Here is a 21,335-nt window from a genome sequence, read left to right on the forward strand (position 1 = left end):
GACATATGCCCATAGCAACATTGTTCGCTAAAGCGTAATTACGTATATAATTCATGACCAGCAGCCCCCACTAAGTAATAAAAGGGCCCCAGGGACGTCCTAATAGGGGCGAGGAGCAAACGAGCCGCTCTAAATACCCCCACTAACCAATAAGTAATTAAGAGGGCGAGGGTGGAAACGCGAAGTGTCTTGTTTAGTTCAAAAACGCCGCCCAAAGTACTTCTACGCGAGGTAGGTCTCCGGCGTTTGCTACTACGATGCGTAGCTTGAAACCTTCGACCTTGAGTTACTTATTGGGTGGGGGGGCGAATCTGGAAGGGGGAAATAGCTCAGTCGGTTAGAGTGCTGGTTTGTAACGCCAGAAGTCGTGGGTTCGAACCTCGTTTTCCCCGATCATGCCAAGTGGCATGAATAAGGTTGCGAGCTTCTCCCTTCCCTTTGGTCGGCCTGCCTGTAGGCTAGGCTCCTCGATCCCTACCTACAGATATGATCCTAACCAACCCTTATATAACAGACAGATATGATCCTGATTCACCCTTCTCATTTATTGCCCCTTCCTTATATATATATATATATATATATTAGAGAAGTAGAGGGCTGTAAAACGATGGCGGCCTGGACAGTCGAGCGTGCTTACGCACCCTCACCATATGAATAGTGAGTGACTCTGTCCCTGCAATCCTTATCCCTGATCTGATAAACAAAAGCATATCCTTCTGAGTAGTTACACAAGGTGCGGAGCCACTTGTTCTTCCGAGAACAAGGTTCCTCCAAATCTTCCACTCTACTCTCAACCCTTAGATCCGGATCTGGCGAATTTTGCAACTTTACATGCACATAACTTGAACGTCAATGAAAAAATTGTTATGCCTTCATCAAGAGTGCTAAAAGTGAATATTCATTAATTAAGGAAGAATTCATTTGTTCTATCCATTTCATGAGCTAGGATGAACAAATTTTTTTATTGCTTGGTTAACACATGGGTTTTGTCTTTGGGTTGCATGAGGACATACAACATATTGAGTGTGGGGGTATGTTGGGTCGTTAATATACCATTATTATTGTCACTTTTGAATGCTTATTCCACCCATTTCTACCATTCTTCATCACGCCATTTATCATATAATACTATTTTACAATGATTTATGCTCTTATGTAAAAATATTATCTATTCTCCTTTATTTCTAATAAATTGATGATTAGGCATGATTTTATCAATGAAAGTTTAATAAATTGGTTATAACATTATTCACCATTTTTAGCCTCCAATATAATTTCCACATTGAAGATTTGATCATTAAAAGTGCCAACTCAGAAATGCGTTGGAATAAGAAGTGACAATTTAGCGGTTGAGATTCTGAGCAAATGAAGATGAATCTGGAAGCTCTAGAACATGGGTTTTGTCCAGAATGGACAAACTTAACTTTATGAAAGAACGTTTTACCTAAATTCAGCTTGTATTGAAAGAAACATAGGGTTATTTGAGCATGATTTTCTTAGATTCGCTGTGTGGCCGTTTTCCAAATCTCAGCTGCAAAGCCAAATTCGCCTTGCTCTTGTTTAAAGATGGATGGAAATATATCTTCTTGTTGATCAATTGGTTGGAAACAATCTAATTTTGTAATAGAAATCATGTTGTAATTATCTCTGTTGTAACTTCTCTCTGATCTCTCTCTATTTAAATGAAAACAGAGATCAGAGAGGGGGATGGAAAAATGATGGAGAATTGAGGATTCAGAATTAAAGATTCAAGAATGATGATGGGATAGGATAGAATAGGAGGAAAATGAGATTGTTGCATTTCCATTGTAATTCTCAAAGCTTTAGTTGTTGTAATAATTTCACAGTTTGATGATGAATAAATAAAAGGGTTGTTGTTCACTCTTCTCATCTGAAGTAGCCCAGCAGCATCCGCTGGCGGCTAAGGGCCCAGCCACTGGTGGATTATGCTGCTACTGTGTATTATATCTTTCCAATTTCTGTTGTGTGATGGTTTGATTTAATTCTTATTTCTTTGAGTTGTATTGCCTTACAGTTTCATGTTTTTGCAGCGAGATGTTATAATATTTTATGAAATTGTTTTATTCCACAAGCTGAGATTGAATCGCGTGGCTATTCTTTTCCATCATGACAGAGGTTATCATCCTTCTCAATGTCTATTGTTATGCTGTTCATTTCAAATGTAAAGCTTCGTTGTTCATTCCAGACCTTGATATTCATTATAGGCTGTTGGTTATTTGATTCCTTTAATTACAATTTGTTGTCCATTTTCTTTACTGTTCATTTCTGTTAGCTAATTGCAATAGTTTGCTTTTAAAGAGTTTTCCTAGTTTACTTTCAATGGCAGCTTTAGTTCAATTTCTATTTCCTTTTAATCACTTTAAAGCGGGACTGTCAACTGTAGAGAACATTGGTTATTGCTTCCTCGTTCCCAGATTGATTGTCTTGTTCTAGTTTGATTTCAATTGCTTCAATCTCTAGAGGAATGAGTTATTGCTATTGTATCCTCAATTGATGTTTGCAGAGTGAATAGTTGGATTTCAAAGCATTTGAGTTTATGTTATTGTTAGATTTATTTTTCAAGCATTCATTTACTTTTGGATTTTAAGCACTATACTGCAAAACATTACTCTTGAGTAAATATCCGCCTCAAACTGAGTACACTCTTGAAATAAAAAGTCGTCCCTGGGTTGACAATTAATGTGAAGGTAATTAGGAGTTAAAAAGACACATTTTTATCGCTCGACACACTCAGGCAGAAAGGTTTGGGAATTGCGATTTAAATACTGCGACCAGAGTGCGCAATGGAAGTTAGTTCAATTTTTCATGGGCCATAACCCAGAGGTCCACGAATTCTGTAAATTTGTAGCTTTGTTGCATCAAAGTGGTATCAGAGTAGACAAATATTCTGTGTGCATTGGAAAGAAGTATGATTATATTGCGGATTAGTCAGTGTTGGTCTTTATATTTTTGTGTAGGTAGTAGTAGAGGAAGGTGAGAAGATTTGTAGCGGCGCAAAGAATGGAGTGCTCATATGGTTCCAGAGGAGAGAACCAGAGAGATGCCGAAAGACTAATCTCAGAGGAGAAAAGCTTAGTGAGGTATCATGTAGTAGGGATGACTTGCTACTGTAGATGTTTTGTTTCAACTCACGAATGTTGTTACGAGAGACCAAGAAATCATATGACGAGGAGATCATAAAATTTCCATACGTTGGGTGTCTTCTGCAGGATTGGAGCACCCTTAATCAAAATTTAAATTCAAAGTTGTCAAAAGGGAGACATGGACAAGGATCTGAAAAGGGGCATTAATTTCCATTAAATTTAGTTAAAATGATAAATTTATTCCCTCAAAGGTAAAATCCATATGTTTCTAGAAGATTTGATTTGTTCTAAAAGTATGCCATTTAATTAAAAAGGAGCGATTCCAGGGGATTGTTAAGAGATTTTAGGAGGAAATCATGGATCCTAGATGATCCATGCTATTGTAATACCCTTTAAAAAGTAAAGTCTATTCTTTGTGGAAAAAAAAGTCGGCTATAATGTAGATCTGCAAGTGAGGACTAGAACCTTGGAAGACCCCAGAAATGTAATATCCAACTTGTGATTTTAAATAAGAATATGCATATTTTTATGTATTCTCGATAGTTCTACATCATGTGTTATAGTTGTGGGGTTTTAAAGAAGATTCAATTTTAAACATTTTTCTTTTTCTGGTGAAGAAATGACGATTGGGCATTCAATTATATTTTTCATTGCTTGTTTGGGTGTGTTTTCTTGTGAGGCTCAATTCCATATTTGAATGAGGATTGTTTTAAGATAGTAGTGTGGATTGAGATCTCTTGACAGAAATCAAGCGAGAGATGGACGGTCAAGGGGTTATATCGTATTCAACCAAATTCCTTTAACGCATATCACACTTGGGCGGAAAGGTTTGGGAATTGTGATTTAAATACTGCAATCAGAGTGCACAGTACAAATTAATTCAATTTTTCATGGGCCATAACACATATGTCCATGAATTTTTGTAAAGATACAGCTTTTTTGCATCAAAGTGGTATCAGAGCAGAAGAAGATTTTGCATGCATTGGAAAGAAGTATGATTATATTGCAGATTAGTCAGCGTTGGTCTTCATTTTTTGTGCATGTGGTAGAAGAGGAAGGTGAGAATATTTGCAGTGGCCTAGAGCATGTAGTCCACATATTGTTCCAGAGGAGAGAACTAGAGAGATGCCAAAAGACTGAGCTCAAAGTAGAGAAGCTTAGTGAGGTATCATGTAGCATGAAGGACATGCTACTACAGAGGTTTTGATGCACCTCAAAAATGTTGTTATGAGAGACTAAGAAGGCATATGACCAAGAGATCATAAAATTTTTGTACCTCGGGAGTGTGATGTATGATCATCGGAGCACCCTTAATAGAAATTTAAATTCAAACCTGTGAAAGAGGATACATGGAAAAAGATCTGAAAAGGGGTGTTAATTTCCATGAAACTTAGTGAAAATGATAAATTAATTCCCTCAGAGGTAAAATCCATATGTTTCTAGAAGATTTGGTTTGTTCTCAAAATATGCCATATAATTAAAAAGGCGCGATTCCATGGAATTGTTAAGCAATTTCGGGAGGAAATCATGGATCCTAGATTTTCCACGCTACTGTAATCTCTTTTAAAAGGTAATGTCTATTCTTTGTGAAAAAAAAATCCATCTACAATGTAGATCTGCGAGTGACGACCAGAACCTTGGAAGGCCCCAGAAATGTAATATCCGGCTTGTGATTTTAAATAATAATCTATGTATTTTTATGTATTCTCGACAGTTCTAGATCATGTGTTATAGTTGTGGGGTTTTAAATAAGATTAATTTTTAAACATATTTATTTTTTTGTGAAGAAATGACGGTTGGGCGTTTAGTTATTTTGTCATTGTTTGTTTGGGTGTCTTTGTTCATGAGGCTTGATTCCATATTTGCATGAGGATTGTTTTAAGACAATAGTGTGGGTTGAGATCTTGTCACAGAAATCAAGCGAGAGATGGAGGGTCAAGGAGTTATATCATATTCAGCTAAAGTCCTTTTACGTAGATCACACTTGGGTGGAAAGGTTTGGGAATTGTGATTTAGATACTGCGACTAGAGTGCACAATGGAAATTAATTCAAATTTTCATCAACCATAAGCCACAGGTCCGCGAATTGTGTAAAGATGTTGCTTTGCTGCATCAAAGTGGTATCAGAGTAGCAGAATATTTTGGGTGCATTTGAAGAAGTATGATTATATTGCAGATTAGTCAATGTTTGTCTTTATATTTTTGTGCAGGTAGTAGCAGAGCAAGTTGAAAATATTTTTAGCAGCCCAGAGCATGGAGTGCTCATATGGCTCCAGAGGAGAGAACCAGAGAGATGCCAAAAGGCTCAGCTCAGAGGAAAGAAGCTTAGTGAGGTATCACGTAGTAGGGAGGACCTGCTACTACAGATGTTTTGTTGCAACTAGCGAATGCTGTTACAAGAGACCAATATGGCATATGACCATGAGTTAATAAACATTTTGTACCTCGGGAGTCTGACGCAGGAGCATCGGAGCACCCTTAATCAAAATTTAAATTCAAAGCTGTGAAAAAGGAGACATGGACAAAGATCTAAAAAGGGGCATTAATTTCCATTAAATTTAGTTAAAATGATAAATTTATTGCCTCAAAGGTAAAATCCATATCGTTCTAGAAGATTTTATTTGTTCTCAAAATATGCCATGTAATTAAAAAGAAGCGATTCCAGGTGATTGTTAAGTGATTTTAGGAGGAAATCGTGGATCCTAGATGATCCACGCTATTGTAGTCTCCTTTAAAAAGTAAAATCTATTCTTTGTGGCAAAAAAGTGAGCTACAATGTAGATTTCCAAGTGAGGACCAGAACCTTGGAAGGGCCCAAAAATGTAATATCCAGCTTGTGGTTTTAAATAAGAATATGTATATTTTTATGTATTCTGGATAGTTCTAGATCATGTTTTATAGTTGCAGGGTTTTAAATAAGATTCAATTTTAAACATATCTTTTTTTTGTGAACAAATGACGATTGGACATTCAGTTATATTTGTCATTGTTTGTATGGGTGTGTTTGTTCGTGAGGCTCGATTCCAGATCTGAATGAGGATTGTTTTAAGATAGTAGTGTGGGTTGAGATCTTTTCATAGAAATCAAGTGAGAGATGGATGGTCAAGCAGTTATATCATATTCATCCAAAGTGACTTAATGCAAATTGCACTCGGGTGGAAAGGTTTGGGAATTGTGATTTAAATACAGTGATCACAGTGCACAATGCAAATTAATTCAAATTTTCATGGGCCATAACACTCAGCCTTGTTGTACCAAAGTGGTATCAGAGAAGAAGAAGATTCTACATGCATTGGAAAGAAGTATGATTATATTACGGATGAGTCAGCGTTGGTATTTATTTTTTGTGCAGGTAGTAGAAGAGGAAGGTGAGAATATTTGCAGTGGCCTAGAGCATGTAGTTCTCATATTGTTCTAGAGGACACAACCAGAGAGATGCCAAAAGACTCAGGTCAGAGGAGAGAATCTTAGTGAGGTATCATGTAGGAAGGAGGACATGCTATTGCAGAGGTTTTGTTGCAGATCACGAATGTTGTTATGAGAGACCAAGAAGGCATATGACCAGGAGGTCATACAATTTTTGTTCCTCGGGAGTGTGATGTAGGAGCATCGGAGCACCCTTAATCAAAATTTAAATTCAAATCTGTGAAGGAGGAGATGTGGCAAAAGATATGGAAAGGGGTGTTAATTTCCATTAAATTTAGTTAAAATGATAAATTAATTCCCTCAAAGGTAAAATCCATATGTTTCTAGAAGATTTGGTTTGTTCTCAAAATATGCCAAATAATCAAAAGGATGCAATTCCATGGAATTGTTAAGCAATTTCGGGAGGAAATCATGGATCCTAGATGCCCACACTATTGTAATCTCTTTTAAAAAGTAAAGTCTATTCTTTGTGGAAAAAAATCCATCTACAATGTAGATCTGCGAGTGAGGACCAGAACATTGGAAGGCCCCAGAAATGTAATATCTGGCTTGTAATTTTAAATAAGAATCTATCTATTTTTATGTATTTTAGACAGTTCTAGATCGTGTGTTATAGTTGTGGGGTTTTAATTAAGGTTCAGTTTTAAACATATTTATTTTTCTCGTGAAGAAATGACGGTTGGGCATTCAGCTATATTTGTCATTGTTTGTTAGGGTGTCTTTCTTCATGAGGCTCGATTCGAAATCTGCGTGAGCATTGTTTTAAGATAGTACTTTGGGTTGAGATCTTGTCACAGAAATCAAGCGAGAGATGGAGGGTAAAGGAGTTATATCGTATTCAGCTAAATTCCTTTAACGTAGATCGCACTCAGGCGGAAAGGTTTGGGAATTGCGATTTAAATACTGCGACCAGAGTCCATAATGGAAATCAATACAATTTTTCATGGGCCATAACCCATGGGTCCGCGATTTGTGTAAAGATGTAGATTTTCTGCATCAAAGTGGTATCAGAGCACAGGAATATTTGGTGTGCATTGGAAAGAAGTGTGATTATATTGTGGACTAGTCATCGTCAAATCTTTATATTTTTGTGCAGGTAGTAGCAAAGGAGGTTGAAAATATTTGTAGTGGCCTACAACATGGAGTGCTCATATGGTTCCATAGGAGAGAACCAGAGAGATGCCAAAAGACTAAGCTCAGAGGAGAGAAGGTTAGTGAGGTATCATGTAGTATGGAGGACTTGCTATTGCAGATGTTTTGTTGCAACTCACGAATGTTGTTACGAGAGACCAAGATGGCATATGACCAGGAGATATTAAAATTTTTGTACGTCGGGAGTTTGATGCAGGAGCATCGGAGCACTGTTAATCAAAATTTAAATTCAAAGTTGTGAAAAAGGATACATGGACAAAGATCTAAAAAGGGGCGTTAATTTCCATTAAATTTATTTAAAATGATAAAATTGTTCACTCAAAGGTAAAATCCATATTTTTCTAGAAGATTTGATTTTTTCTCAAAATATGCCATGTAACTAAAAAGGAGTGATTACAGGGGATTATTAAGCGATTTCAGGAGGAAATGGTGGATCCTAGATGATCCATGCTATTGTAATCTTCTTTAAAAAGTAAAATCTATTCTATGTTGAAAAAAAAGCCAGCTACAATGTAGATCTGCAAGTGAGGACCACAACGATTGGGCATTCAGGTATATTTGTCATTATTTGTTTGGGTGTGTTTATTTGTGAGGCTCGATTAATGAGATGAATGAGGATTGTTTTAAGATAGTAGAGTGGGTTGAGATCTTGTCACAGAAATCGCACTCGGGCAGAAAGGTTTAGGAATTGCTATTTAAATATAGCTATCAAAGTGCACAGTGAAAATTAATTCAATTTTTCATGGGCCATAAGCCACATGTCCACGAATTTGTGTAAAGATGTAGTTTGTTGCATCAAAGTGGTATCAGGGTAGAAGAAGATTCTGCATGCATTGGAAAGCAGTACGATTATATTGGGGATTAGCGAGTGTTTGTCTTTATTTTCTGTTCAGGTAGTAGTAGAGAAAGGTGAGAATATTTGCAGTGGCCTAGAGAGATGCAAAAAGACTGAGCTTAAAGGAGAGAAGCTCACGAATGTTGTTATGAGAGACCAAGAAGGAAAATGACCAAGGGGTCATAAAATTTTTGTACCTCGAGAGGTGATGTAGTAGTATCGGAGCACCCTTAATCAAAATTTAAATTCAAGGTCGTGGAAGAGGAGACGTGGACAAAGATCTAAAATGGGGCATTAATTTCCGTTAAATTTAGTAAAAATGATAAATTAATTCCGTCAAAGGTAAAATCCATATGTTTCTAGAAGATTTGGTTTGTTCTCAAAATATGCCATATGATTAAAAAGGAGTGATTCCACAGAATTATTAAGCAATTTCGGGAGGAAATCATGGATCCTAGATGATCCATGCTATTGTAATCTCTTTTAAAAATTAAACCCTATTATTTTTGGAAAAAAAATCGACCTCCAATGTAGATCTGTGAGTGAGGACCAGAACCTTGGAATGCCCCAGAAATGTAATATCCAGCTTGTGAGTTTAAATAAGAATCTGTGTATTTTTATTTATTCTCGACTGTTCTAGATCATGTGTTATAGATGTGGGGTTTTAAATTAGATTCAGTTTTAAACATATTTATTTTTTTTGTGAAGAAATGACAGTTGGGCGTTCATTTATATTGTCCATTGTTTGTTTGGTTGTCTTTGCTCATGAGGCTCGATTCCAGATCTTCATGAGGATTGTTTTAAGACAGTAGTGTGGGTTGAGATCTTGTCACAAAAATCAAGCGAGAGATGGAGGATCAAGGAGTTATATAGTATTTAGCTAAAGACATTTAACGTAGATCGCACTAGGGCTAAAAGTTTTGGGAATTGCGAATTAAATACTGCAACCAGAGTGCACAATGGAAATTAATTCAATTTTTTATGGGCCATAACCCATAAGTCCACGAATTGTGTAAAGATGTAGCTTTGCTGCATCAAAGTGGTATCAGAGTAGACGAATATTCTGTGTGCATTGGAATGAAGTATGATTATATTGCGGATTAGTCAGTATTGGTCTTTATATTTTTACGCATGTAGTAGCAGAGCAAGTTGAGAAGATTTGTAGTAGCATAAAGAATGGAGTTCTCATATGGTTCCAGAGGAGAGAACTAGAGAGATGCCAAAAGACTAAGCTAAGAGCAGAGAAGCTTAGTGAGGTATCATGTAGTAGGGAGGACTTTGATCCAGGTGGATATTGGTGGCCACCTGCCAAGTCCACCTGGAGCCCCACCATTGTTTCTCTCAGCATTTTCAGTTTCCTTAATTGTAGCACGACTTACTATTTTTAGCAGTTTTTCAGGTCCTGAACTTTCGGAGCCGTTTTCAGGCCCTAAACAACGTTTTTTGGGAAATATGGGGCAACATGCGTCCATGGACGCATGTTGCACCCCAAAGTGGTAGTGCTTAGATATATCTTTCTAACGAGCTATTGTACATGTCAAACATAGATCGTATGCCAAAGTTACGAACCCAGGAATTTGGTGTCCCAATTTACCCAAATGGGGCCCACAGTTTGGTGTTTCATCTTCTAGGGTTAGGTTTTGGAATGTTAAGGGTTTTCCATTGTTTCTGAACAATAAATAGGCCTTCGAGCCTCATTGTAACATAGTTCAGAGGCATGTAGCCACCACATCTCTTCTAAGAGAAAAGCTACCATCGCCCTAGCTAGTTTATTTCCATTACTGTTTGTAAGCATATTTCAGTATTTTACATTAATGAAATGAAGTATTATTTCCGCTGTATATCTGTGTTTATGGTTATCTCTGTAATTTGTTGCATTCCTATTTAAGTCCGGATCAGTGGTATCAGAGCGGTCTACATTTTCTCTATTTTTCTTTGCATGTCCCCGGTCGGGATATAAGGAGTTAGGGCTTGAACTAGTCGAACCTTTGCAAGACGAGCCTCGCAAATCCTGACGGCCTCCCATGGAAAATGAGAAGAAAGATGAGGGGGCAGGAGATCCTATCAAAATCTTGCTCGAAGAAGCCCTCGAGCGACAACAGAACGCGATGATGGACAGCTTTGCCCAGATCCTTTAGCGGCTACCCAGAAGTGACACATCGGCTTCCAGCAGCTACTATGGAAACGCCATGCCCTTTAAGGTACAAGTTAATTTTGAAATCCCCATATTCGAGGGTCAGATAGATGCAGATGCCGTAGATAAATAGTTAAATCTGCTAGAAGGTTATTTTTTTGTTCATGAATTTTCAAGTCGGGAAAATATTTTTTTCGCTCTTCTCAAAGCAGCCCCCACATCAAGGACTGGTGGGAAACCTACTACGAGGAGAAGGATGAAAGTACTAGCTCGCTATTTTCAGCCACACCCACCTGGAATTCATTCTGGGATGCCATCAAGGAGTAGTACTACCCTGTTGGAAGCTATGAGGATAAATACATAAAGTGGACCATGCTGCGGCAGGGAAGGGACGAAGACGTGCCAGAGTTCACCAGTCTTTTCCATACCCTTCGCACAACGTTATGTATCAAGGATTCAGAGCAGCATTTAATACTCAAATACCGCGGCTGCCTGCACAAGTACATCCAAGAAGAAATACAATTCCTGAACATCTCCTCACTCGGCACAGCATACCGATATGCCGTCAAGGTTGAGCAGAAGTTTAAACAAAATAAGCGAGACTTTGGATCTGTGAATCCGAAGCAGGGGAAAGGTGCCCCTAAACCACAGAACAAAGGAAAAAGCCAAGGCGGGGCAGCCCAAGACAACCCGCTGAAGCTGCAAGCAAAGAACAGCGTCGTGAAGCTGAAAAAGGACACGAGAAAATGGTGTGAGTTCCATAAGAGCTCCACTCACAACACACATGAGTGTCGGGCCAAGCAGTCACTAGTGGCTGAGCTAAAGGTTTCAGAATCAGATGCATGTTTCGACTCTGAGTCAGAACCTGATAAGGGGAATGAAAAAGGGAAGCAGATCATTAATATGGATCCCAACGCCACTGTTGCTACCACCAAGGTCCAGAAAAATGAACCCGAAGATCCAAAGAAGGAGGAGCATCTCTTCCACTCCCAGATGTGGGTAAAGAGCTCCCCGATACAGTTCATTGCTAATAGCAGGAGCCAAAAGAACCTCATTTCGGTAGAAGTCGTGAAGCGGTTGGGCTTACCGACCACAGCACATCCACAACCGTACACCATTGGGTGGTTTCATCAAGGACGAGATCTTCGCATGAGCGAGCAGTGTCGCCTTCCATACAACATCAAGCCCTTCATGGATGAGGTATTGTGTGACATTGCTCCCCTTGAAGTTTGTGATGTATTATTAGGCCAACCATAATTGTTGAAGTGACATGCTGTGTATGAGTCAAGGCCCCGTGCTGTTATTATTACATTGGGAAATACGTTGTACAGGATACCAGAGGTCACATTCCTCTGAGTTCATCGCCTTGTGGGAGCCCGATCGTGTTGGTACAGAAGAAGGATGGGACGCGGAGACTTTGTATTGACTATCGGTTGCTGAACAAGATCACTGTCCCTAATAGGTACCTGATCACGCGGATTTATGACCTCCTGGACCAACTAAAGGGGAAGAAATATTTCAGCAAGATCGATCTAAAGTCAGGATATCACCAGGTACCAATCGAACCCTCTGATGTGCGGAAGATTTCCTTCAAATCCAAGGAGGGCATTTTCGAATGGTTGGTTATGCCTTTCGCATTGACGAATGCTACTACAACCTTCATGAGGCTAATGGATGACATCTTGTGGCCATTCACCAACTCATTTGTAGTAGTATACTTGGTTGACATTCTGATCTTCAGCCAGAGTTGGGAAGAGCACCTCCACCACATCCAACAGGTTCGCCAAACACTACGACAACACAAGCTATGTGCCAATTTGGAGAAATGCACTTTTGGCATGACCCAGGTTCAGTATCTGGGATACATCACTGATGAACAAGGGGTGCATGTGGATCTAGCCAACATCCAAGTCATTAGGGATTGGCCATCTCCAACCACTCCAACAGAGCTTCGCAACTTTCTAGGTCTTGCCAACTTCTACCGCAGGTTCGTGTTGGGGTTTTCTCATATTACTTGGCCCTTGAGTCAAGTCACCAAGGGAGGGGCGAAAGCAAAAGTCTTTTGGTCTGAATCTCAATAGAAGGCATTCATAGAGTTGAATGATCACCTCTGCACGGCACGAGTTCTTGCGTTACCAGATTTAAAACAACCATTTGAGGTCGAGACAGATGCCTCTGACTATGCTATTGGGGTAGTCCTTACTCAACATGGACATCCAGTGGCATATCACAGTGAAACACTTTCAGACACAGTCCGAAAGTACCCCACTTATGATAAAGAGATGTATTCCATTGTGCAGGCCTGCTGACAATGGAAGCATTACATTTTGGCGAAGGAAATGGCCATCCACATAGACCACTGACCCCTCCAGTTCCTAGAGACCCAAGGGAAATTGCAGAATGATTACCATCAAAAGTGGTCTACATACCTGCAATAGTTCCACTTGAATATCAAGTATAAGAAGGGCAGCACCAATAATGTTGCAGATTGCCTCAGTCGACCGCCAATCATGGCATTAACCACCGTGCTCAACTCTTGTGGGCACGATACTTCTAATTGGCCACTTCTCTACAAAAGTGATCGAGAATTCGGCCACACATACCAGACACTCTTGGAGGGTCGGCATGTTCCAAATTTTCACCTCTAGGATGCCCTATTATGCCACCTGGGTCACCTTTGTGTTCCTTCAAGCGAGTGTGCCAAGATGATTTTGGAAGCAAACTACAGTCAGGCTGCTGGGAATTTCGAGGTTAAGAAAACAGTGGCAGCACTGCAAAATTATTTCTATTGGCCAAATCTTCGACAGGATGTTGGGAAGTACATCAGATCATGTACTGCCTGTGCCATTGCCAAACCGACTATTAAGAAGCACAGCCTCTATACCCCGTTTCCTAACCCTAGTCGACCTTGGGAATCCATCTCCATGGATTACATGTCAGGCCTTCCTTCCACTAAGCATGGCAATGGCTATGTTTTTGTGGTCATTGATAGGTTCTTGAAGATGGCCATTATGGCAGCCTACAAGAAGAATATCACAGCAGTAGCCACTTCTAAACTCTTCTTTGAACGAGTGTGGGTGCAATTTGGGATCTCATAGCCTATCATCTCAGATCGGGACAGTCGTTTCCTCAGCAGATTTTGGTCCAGTCCCTGGTCAATTCTGGACACCAAACTCACGAAGTCCACAGCCTTCCATCCTGAAACTGATGGCTAGACAGAGGTTGTCAATAGGATGATTGTGCACATTCTGCGCATGTATAACTCAAAGCATCCACACACATGGGATGAGAGCCTCCCCCATTTTCACCACAGCTACAACCGAGCTCTTCACAACTCCACTGGCCATAGCCCTTTTCAGGTGGGTTTGGGATTCCAGCCACTATGCCCCATTGATGTGGCCATGCCACTTGCAGCTACTCACATAAATTTAGCTCATGTCCAGTCTGAAACATATAAGGCCAGCAGCTTCATTGAGTGCATCCAACATATTCGCCAGCAGGTCCATGAAATTCTGCAGAAATCAAATGCCAAGTACAAGCAGCGACATGATCAACATCGGGTGCAACACAAGTTTCACGTGGGTGACAAAGTCTGGTTGCATTTGCGAAAGGAACGCCTTACTGGAGCCTATCAGAAACTGAGACCACTCTGATATGGTCCTTAGAGCATTAATAAGGCTATGGGAGACAATGCATTTGAGCTAAAAATTCCCCCATTCCTTAGCCTACACCCAGTGTTCAATGTGGACCGCCTTCGGCCATACTTTCCACCATTGCTAGACACATCCGACATTGCAGAACAACTCACACCCACATAATTAAATCCAGATTGCATGGAACAATCTACAACTAATCGGATCATGGACACACATATCAAGAACACTCGCCAATATAATATCCAACTGTATCGAGTTGTCAAAGTAGGCCAACTCCTTCACCAGGGCAAGTGGCTCACGAGGGAACACGTTCAACAAAAATTTCCTCATCTCATGGAGGAACTCAATGCAACGGGGACCATGCTTCCTAAGGGGGGAGGAATGGTCCAGGTGGATATTGGTGGTCACCTGCCAAGTCCACCTGGACCCCCACCATTGCTTCTCTCAGCATTTTCAGTTTCCTTAATTGTAGCACAACTTACTATTTTTAGCAGTTTTTCAGGTCCTCAACTTCCGGAGCCGTTTTGAGGCCCTAAACGACGTATTTTGGGAAATCTGGGGCAGCATGGGTCGATATGTTTCCTCCCAAAGTGGTAGTGCTCGGATAGATCTTTCTAATGAGCTATTGTACGCGTCAAATGGAGATCGTATGCCAAAGTTACGAACCTAGGAATTTGGTCTACCAATTTACCCAAATGGGGCCCACAGTTTTGCGTTTCATCTTCTAGGGTTAGGTTTTGGAATTTTAAGGGTTTTCCATTGTTTCTCAACAATAAATAGGCCTTCAAGCCTCATTGTAGCACAGTTCAGAGGCATGTAGCCACCACATCTCTTCTTAGAGATAAGCTACCATCGTCCTAGCTAGTTTATTTCCATTATTGTTTGTAAGCATATTTCAGTATTTTACATTAATGAAATGAAGTATTATTTCTGCTGCATATCTATGTTTATGGTTAACTCTATAATTTGTTGCATTCCTATTTAACTCTGGATCAGTGGTATCAGAGTGGTCTGCTTTTTCTCTGTTTTTCTTTGCATGTCCCCAACAAGGTCGGGATATAAGGAGTTAGGGCTTGAACTAGTCGAACCTTTGCAAGACCAGCCTCGCAAATCCCGATGGCCTCCCATGGAAGATGAGAAGAAAGATGAGGGGGCAGGAGATCCTATCAAAATCTTTCTCGAAGAAGCCCTCGAGCGACAACGGAACACGATGATGGATAGCTTTGCCTAGATCCTTCAGCGGCTACCCAGAAGCGACGCATCGGCTTCCAGCAGCTACTCTGGAAATGCCACGCCCTTTAAGTACAAGTTAATTTTGAAATCCCCATATTCGAGGGTCAGATAGACACAGATGCCGTAGATAAATGGTTAAATATGCTAGAAGGTTATTTTTCTGTTCATGAATTTTCGAGTCGGGAAAAGATTGTTTTCGCTCTTCTCAAAGCAGCCCCCGATGTCAAGGACTGGTGGGAAACCTACTGCGAGGAGAAGGATGAAAGTGCTGGCTCACTATTTTCTACCACACCCACCTGGAATTCATTTCGGGATGCCATCAAGGAGCAGTACTACCCTGTCTGAAGCTATGAGAATGAATACATAAAGTGGACCACGCTGCGGAAGGGAAGGGACCAAGACGTGCCAGAGTTCACCAATATTTTCCATACCCTTCGCACAAAGTTGGGTGTCAAGGATTTGGAGCAGCATTTGATACTCAAATACCGCGGCTGCCTGCACAAGTACATCCAGGAAGAAATACAATTCTTGAACATCTCCTCACTCAGCATAGCATTTCGATATGCCGTCAAGGTCGAGCAGAAGTTTAAACAAAAGAAGCGATACTTTGGATTTGTGAATCCAAAGCAGGGGAAAGGTGACCCTAAACCACAAAACAAAGGGCAAATCCAAGGCGTGGTAGCCCAAGAAAACCCGCCGAAGCTGCAAGCAAAGAACAGCATCGCGAAGCCGAAGAAGGACACGAGAAAATGGTGTGAGTTCCATAAGAGCTCCACTCACCACAAGAGTGAGTGTCAGGCCAAGCAGTCACTGGTGGCTGAGCTAAAGGTTTCAGAATCAGATGCATGTTGCGACTCTGAGTCAGAACCTGATAAGGGGAATGAAAAAGGGAAGCAGATCATTGATGTGGATCCCAACGCCACTGTTTCTACCGCCAAGATCTAGAAAAATGAACCCGATAATCTAGAGGAGGAGCATCTCTTCCACTCCTAGATGTGGGTAAAGAGCTCCCCAATACAGTTCATTGTTGATAGCGAGAGACAAAAGAACCTCATTTCAGCCAAGGTCGTGAAGCGGTTGGGCTTACTGGCCATAGGACATCCACAACCATACACCATTGGGTGGCTTCACCAAGGACGAGACCTTCGCGTGAGCTAGCAGTGTCTCCTTCCATACAACATCAAGCCCTTCACGGATGAGGTATTGTGTGACATTGCTCCCCCTGAAGTTTGTGATGTGTTATTAGGACAACCATACTTGTGGAAGCGACATGCTGTGTATGAATCAAGGCCCCGTGCTATTATTATTACATTGGGAAATAAGTTGTATAGGATACAAGAGGTAGCACCACCTACCGCCATCTCTTTGATTACTGCAAAACAATGCAGTAAGCTCATTTCCAAAACCGGGAAATTTGTTTTCCTGATGATACACTCTCAAGGAAAGAAGAAGATGGTGGTCGCGGCCTCCAGACAGGGCCCCTCCGCATGACAGCTACAAATGGACAAGTTCGTGGAGGAGTATGAGGACATCTTCACCTCCCCTCAGGGGTTCCCCTGCACTGTTAGGTCAAGCACTCCATCGATCTGACCCCTGGTGCACCACTACCGAATTGACCAATTTACCGGTGCTCCGTTATGGAGAACGATGAATTCAAGAGGAATATTCAGGATCTCTTGCAGAAAGGTCACATTCGTCCGAGTTCATCGCCTTGTGGGAGCACGATCGTGTTGGTACAGAAGAAGGATGGGACGTGGAGACTCTGTATTGACTATCGGGCACTGAACAAGATCACTGTTCGTAATAGGTACCCGATCCCGCGGATTGATGACCTCCTGGACCAACTAAAGGGGGCGAAATATTTCGGTAAGATCGATCTGAAGTCAGGATATCACCAGGTACCAATCGAACCCTCTGATTTGTGGAAGACTTCCTTCAAATCCAAGGAGGGCCTTTTTGAATGGTTGGTTATGCCTTTCGGATTGACGAATGCTCCTGCAACCTTCATGAGGCTAACAGATGACATCTTGCAGCCATTCACCAACTCATTTGTAGTAGTATACTTGGATGAAATTCTGATCTTCAGCCAGAGTTGGGAAGAGCACCTCCACCACATCCAACAGATTCTCCAAACACTACGGCAACACAAGCTATGTGCCAATTTGGAGAAATGCACTTTTGGCATGACCCAGGTTCAGTATCTGGGATACATCATTGATGAATAGGGGGTGCATGTGGATCCAGCTAAGATCCAATTCATTTGGGATTGGCCATCTCCAACCACTCTAACAGAGCTCTGTAGCTTTCTAGGTCTTGCCAACTTCTACTACAGGTTCATGTTGGGGTTTTCTCATATTACTTGGCCCTTGAGTCAAGTCACCAAGGGAGGGGCAAAAGCAAAATTCTTTTGGTCTGAATCTCAACAGAATGAATTCATAGATTTCAAGGATCGCCTTTGCGTGGCACCAGTGCTCGCATTACTAGATTTACAACAACCATTTGAGGTCGAGATAGATGCCTCTGACTATGCTATTGGGGCAGCCCTTACTCAACATGGACATCCAATGGCATATCACAGTGAAACACTTTCAGACACAGTCCAAAAGTATGCCACTTATGATAAAGAGATGTATTCCATTGTGCAGACCTGCTGACAATGGAAGCATTACAATTTGTGGAATGAAACGGTCATCCACACAGACCACCGACCCCTGCAGTTCATACAGACCCAAGGGAAATTGCAGAATGGTCACCATCAAAAGTGGTCTACATACCTGCAACAGTTCCAATTTAATATCAAGTATAAGAAGGGAAGCACCAATAATGTTGCAGATTGCCTCATTCGACCACCGATCATGGCATTAACCATCGTGCTCAACTCTTGTGGGCATGAGACTTCTGCTTGGCCAGTTCTCTACAAAAGCGACCCAGAATTCGGTGACACATACCAGACACTCTTGGAGGGTCATCATGTTCCAGATTTTCACCTCCAAGATGCCCTATTATTCCACCTAGGTCACCTTTGTGTTCCTTCAAGCGAGCATGCCAAGATGATTTGGGAAGCACACTACAGTCGGGCTGCTGGGCATTTCGGGGTCGAGAAAACAGTGGCAGTACTACAAAATTATTTCTATTGGCTGAATCTTCGACATGATGTTGGGAAGTAAACCAGATCATGTACTGCCTATGCCATTGCCAAACCGACTATTAAGTAGCACGGACTCTATACCCCGTTGCCTACCCCTAGTCGACCTTGGGAATCCATCTGCATGGATTACATGTCAGGCCTTCCTTCCACTAAGCATGGAAATGACTGTGTTTTTGTGGTCGTCGACAGGTTCTCGAAGATGGCCATTATGGCGGTCTGCAAGAAGAATATCACAGCAGAAGCCACTACTAAACTCTTCTTTGAACGAGTGTGGGTGCACTTTGGGATCCCACAGTCTATCATCTCAGATTGGGACAGTCGGTTCCTCAGCACATTTTGGTCCAATGTCTGGTCAATGCTGGACACCAAACTCACGAAGTCCACAGCCTTCCATCCTGAAACTGATGTCTAGACAGAGGTTGTCAATAGGATGATTGTGCACATTTTGCGCATGTATAACTCAAAGCATCCACGTATATGGGATGAGAGCCTCCCCTATTTTGAGCACAGCTACAACCGAGCTCTTCACAGCTCCACTGGCCATAGCCCTTTTCAGGTGGGTTTGCGATTCCAGCCACTATGCCCCATTGATGTGGCCATGCCACGTGCAGCTACTCACATAAATTCAGCTCATGTCGAGTCCGAAATAGATAAGGTCACCAACTTCATTGAGCGCATCCAACATATTCACCAGCAGGTCCATGAAATTCTTGAGAAATCAAATGCCAAGTGCAAGCAGCGACATGATCAACATCGGGTGCCACCAAGTTTCAGGTGGGCGACAAAGTCTGGTTGCATTTGCAAAAGGAATGCCTTACTGGAGCCTATCGGAAACTAAGACCACTCTGATATGGTACTTACAGCATTACTAAGGCTATGGGAGACAATGCATTTGAGCTCAGCATTCCCCCATTCCTTAGCCTGCACCCAGTGCTCAATGTGGACCGCCTTCGGACATACTTTCCACCATTGCTAGACACATCTGACATTGCAGAACAGCTCACACCCACATAATTAAATCCAGATTGCATGGAAGAAACTGCAACTGATTGGATCATGGACACACAGATCAAGAAAACTCGCCAACAGAATATCCAACTGTATCGAGTTGTCAAAGCAGGCCACCTCCTTCACCAGGGCAAGTGGCTCACCAGGGAACAAGTTCAGCAAAAGTTTCCTCATCTCATGGAGGAACTCAATGCAATGGGGACCATTGCTTCCTAAGGGGGAGGAATGATCCAGGTGGATATTGGTGGCCACCTACCAAGTCCACCTGGACCCCCACAATTGTTTCTCTTAGCATTTTTGGTTTCCTTAATTGTAGCATAACTTACTATTTTTAGTAGTTTTTCAGGTCCTGAACTTTCGAAGCCGTTTTGAGGCCCTAAACGACGTGTTTTGGGAAATCTAGGGCAACATGGGTCTAGGGACATATGTTTCCTCCCAAAGTGGTAGTGCTTGGATAGATCTTTCTAACGAGCTATTGTACTCGTCAAACGGAGATCGTATGCCAAAGTTACAACCCTGGGACGTTGGTGTACCAATTTACCCAAACGGGGCCCGCAGTTTGGCGTTTCATCTTCTAGGGTTAGGTTTTGGAATGTTAAGGGTTTTCCATTATTTATCTGCAATAAACAGGCCTTCGAGCCTCATTGTAACACAGTTCAGAGGCATGTAGCCATCACATCTCTTCTCAGAGATAAGCTACCATCGCCCTAGCTAGTTTACTTCCATTACTGTTTGTAAGCATATTTCAGTATTTTACATTAATGAAATGAAGTATTATTTCCACTGCATATATGTGTTTATGATTATCTCTGTAATTTGTTGCGTTCCTATTTAAGTCCGGATCAGACTTGCTACTGCAGACATTTTGTTGCAACTCACGAATGTTGTTACGTGAGACCAAGAAGGCATATGACCAGGAGATCATAAAAATTTTCTACCTTGGGAGTCTGACGCAGGAGCATCGGAGCACCCTTAATCAAAATTTAAATTCAAATCTGTGAAAAGAGATACATGGACAAAGATCTGAAAAGGGGCGTTAATTTCCATTAAATTTAGTTAAAATGATAAATTTATTCCCTCAAAGGTAAAATCCATATGTTTCTAGAAGATTTGATTTGCTCTAAAAATATGCCATGTAATTAAAAAGGAGCGATTCCATGGGATTGTTAAGAGATTTCAGGAGGAAATCATGGATCCTAGATGATCCATGCTATTGTAATCTCCTTTAAAAGGTAAAGTCTATTCATTGTGGGAAAAAAAGCCAACTGCAATGTAGATCTGCAAGTGAGGACCAGAACCTTGGAAGACCCCAGAAATGTAATATCCAACTTGTGATTTTAAATAAGAATATCCATATTTTTATGTATTCTGGACAGTTCTGAATCATGTGTTATAGTTGTGGGGTCTTAAATAAGATTTAGTTTTAAACATATTTTTACTTTTCTGTGAAGAAATTACGATTGGGCATTCAGTTATATTTGTCATTGCTTGTTTGGGTGTGTTTGTTCATGAGGCTCGATTCCATATTTGAATGAGGATTGTTTTAAGATAGTAGTGTGGATTGAGATCTTGTAATAGAAATCAAGTGAGAGATGGATGGTCAAGGGGTTATATCGTATTCAACCAAAGTCCTTTAACG

The 21,335-nt window shown here is 41.1% G+C and overlaps 1 non-coding gene across 1 annotated transcript; it reads left to right on the forward strand.

Annotated features, from left to right (window-relative positions):
* The first annotated feature begins 318 nt into the window (after positions 1 to 318).
* TRNAY-GUA (transfer RNA tyrosine (anticodon GUA)) lies at positions 319 to 392 on the forward strand. The gene has a single exon. It is a non-coding gene; the product is annotated as a tRNA-Tyr (tRNA).
* The last annotated feature ends 20,943 nt before the right edge of the window (positions 393 to 21,335 follow it).

The sequence above is a fragment of the Pinus tabuliformis genome, chromosome X (genome assembly GCF_031772625.1).
Source record: "Pinus tabuliformis cultivar Carrire ecotype Pingquan chromosome X, CPIR1, whole genome shotgun sequence".
NCBI classification, from domain to species: domain Eukaryota; kingdom Viridiplantae; phylum Streptophyta; class Pinopsida; order Pinales; family Pinaceae; genus Pinus; species Pinus tabuliformis.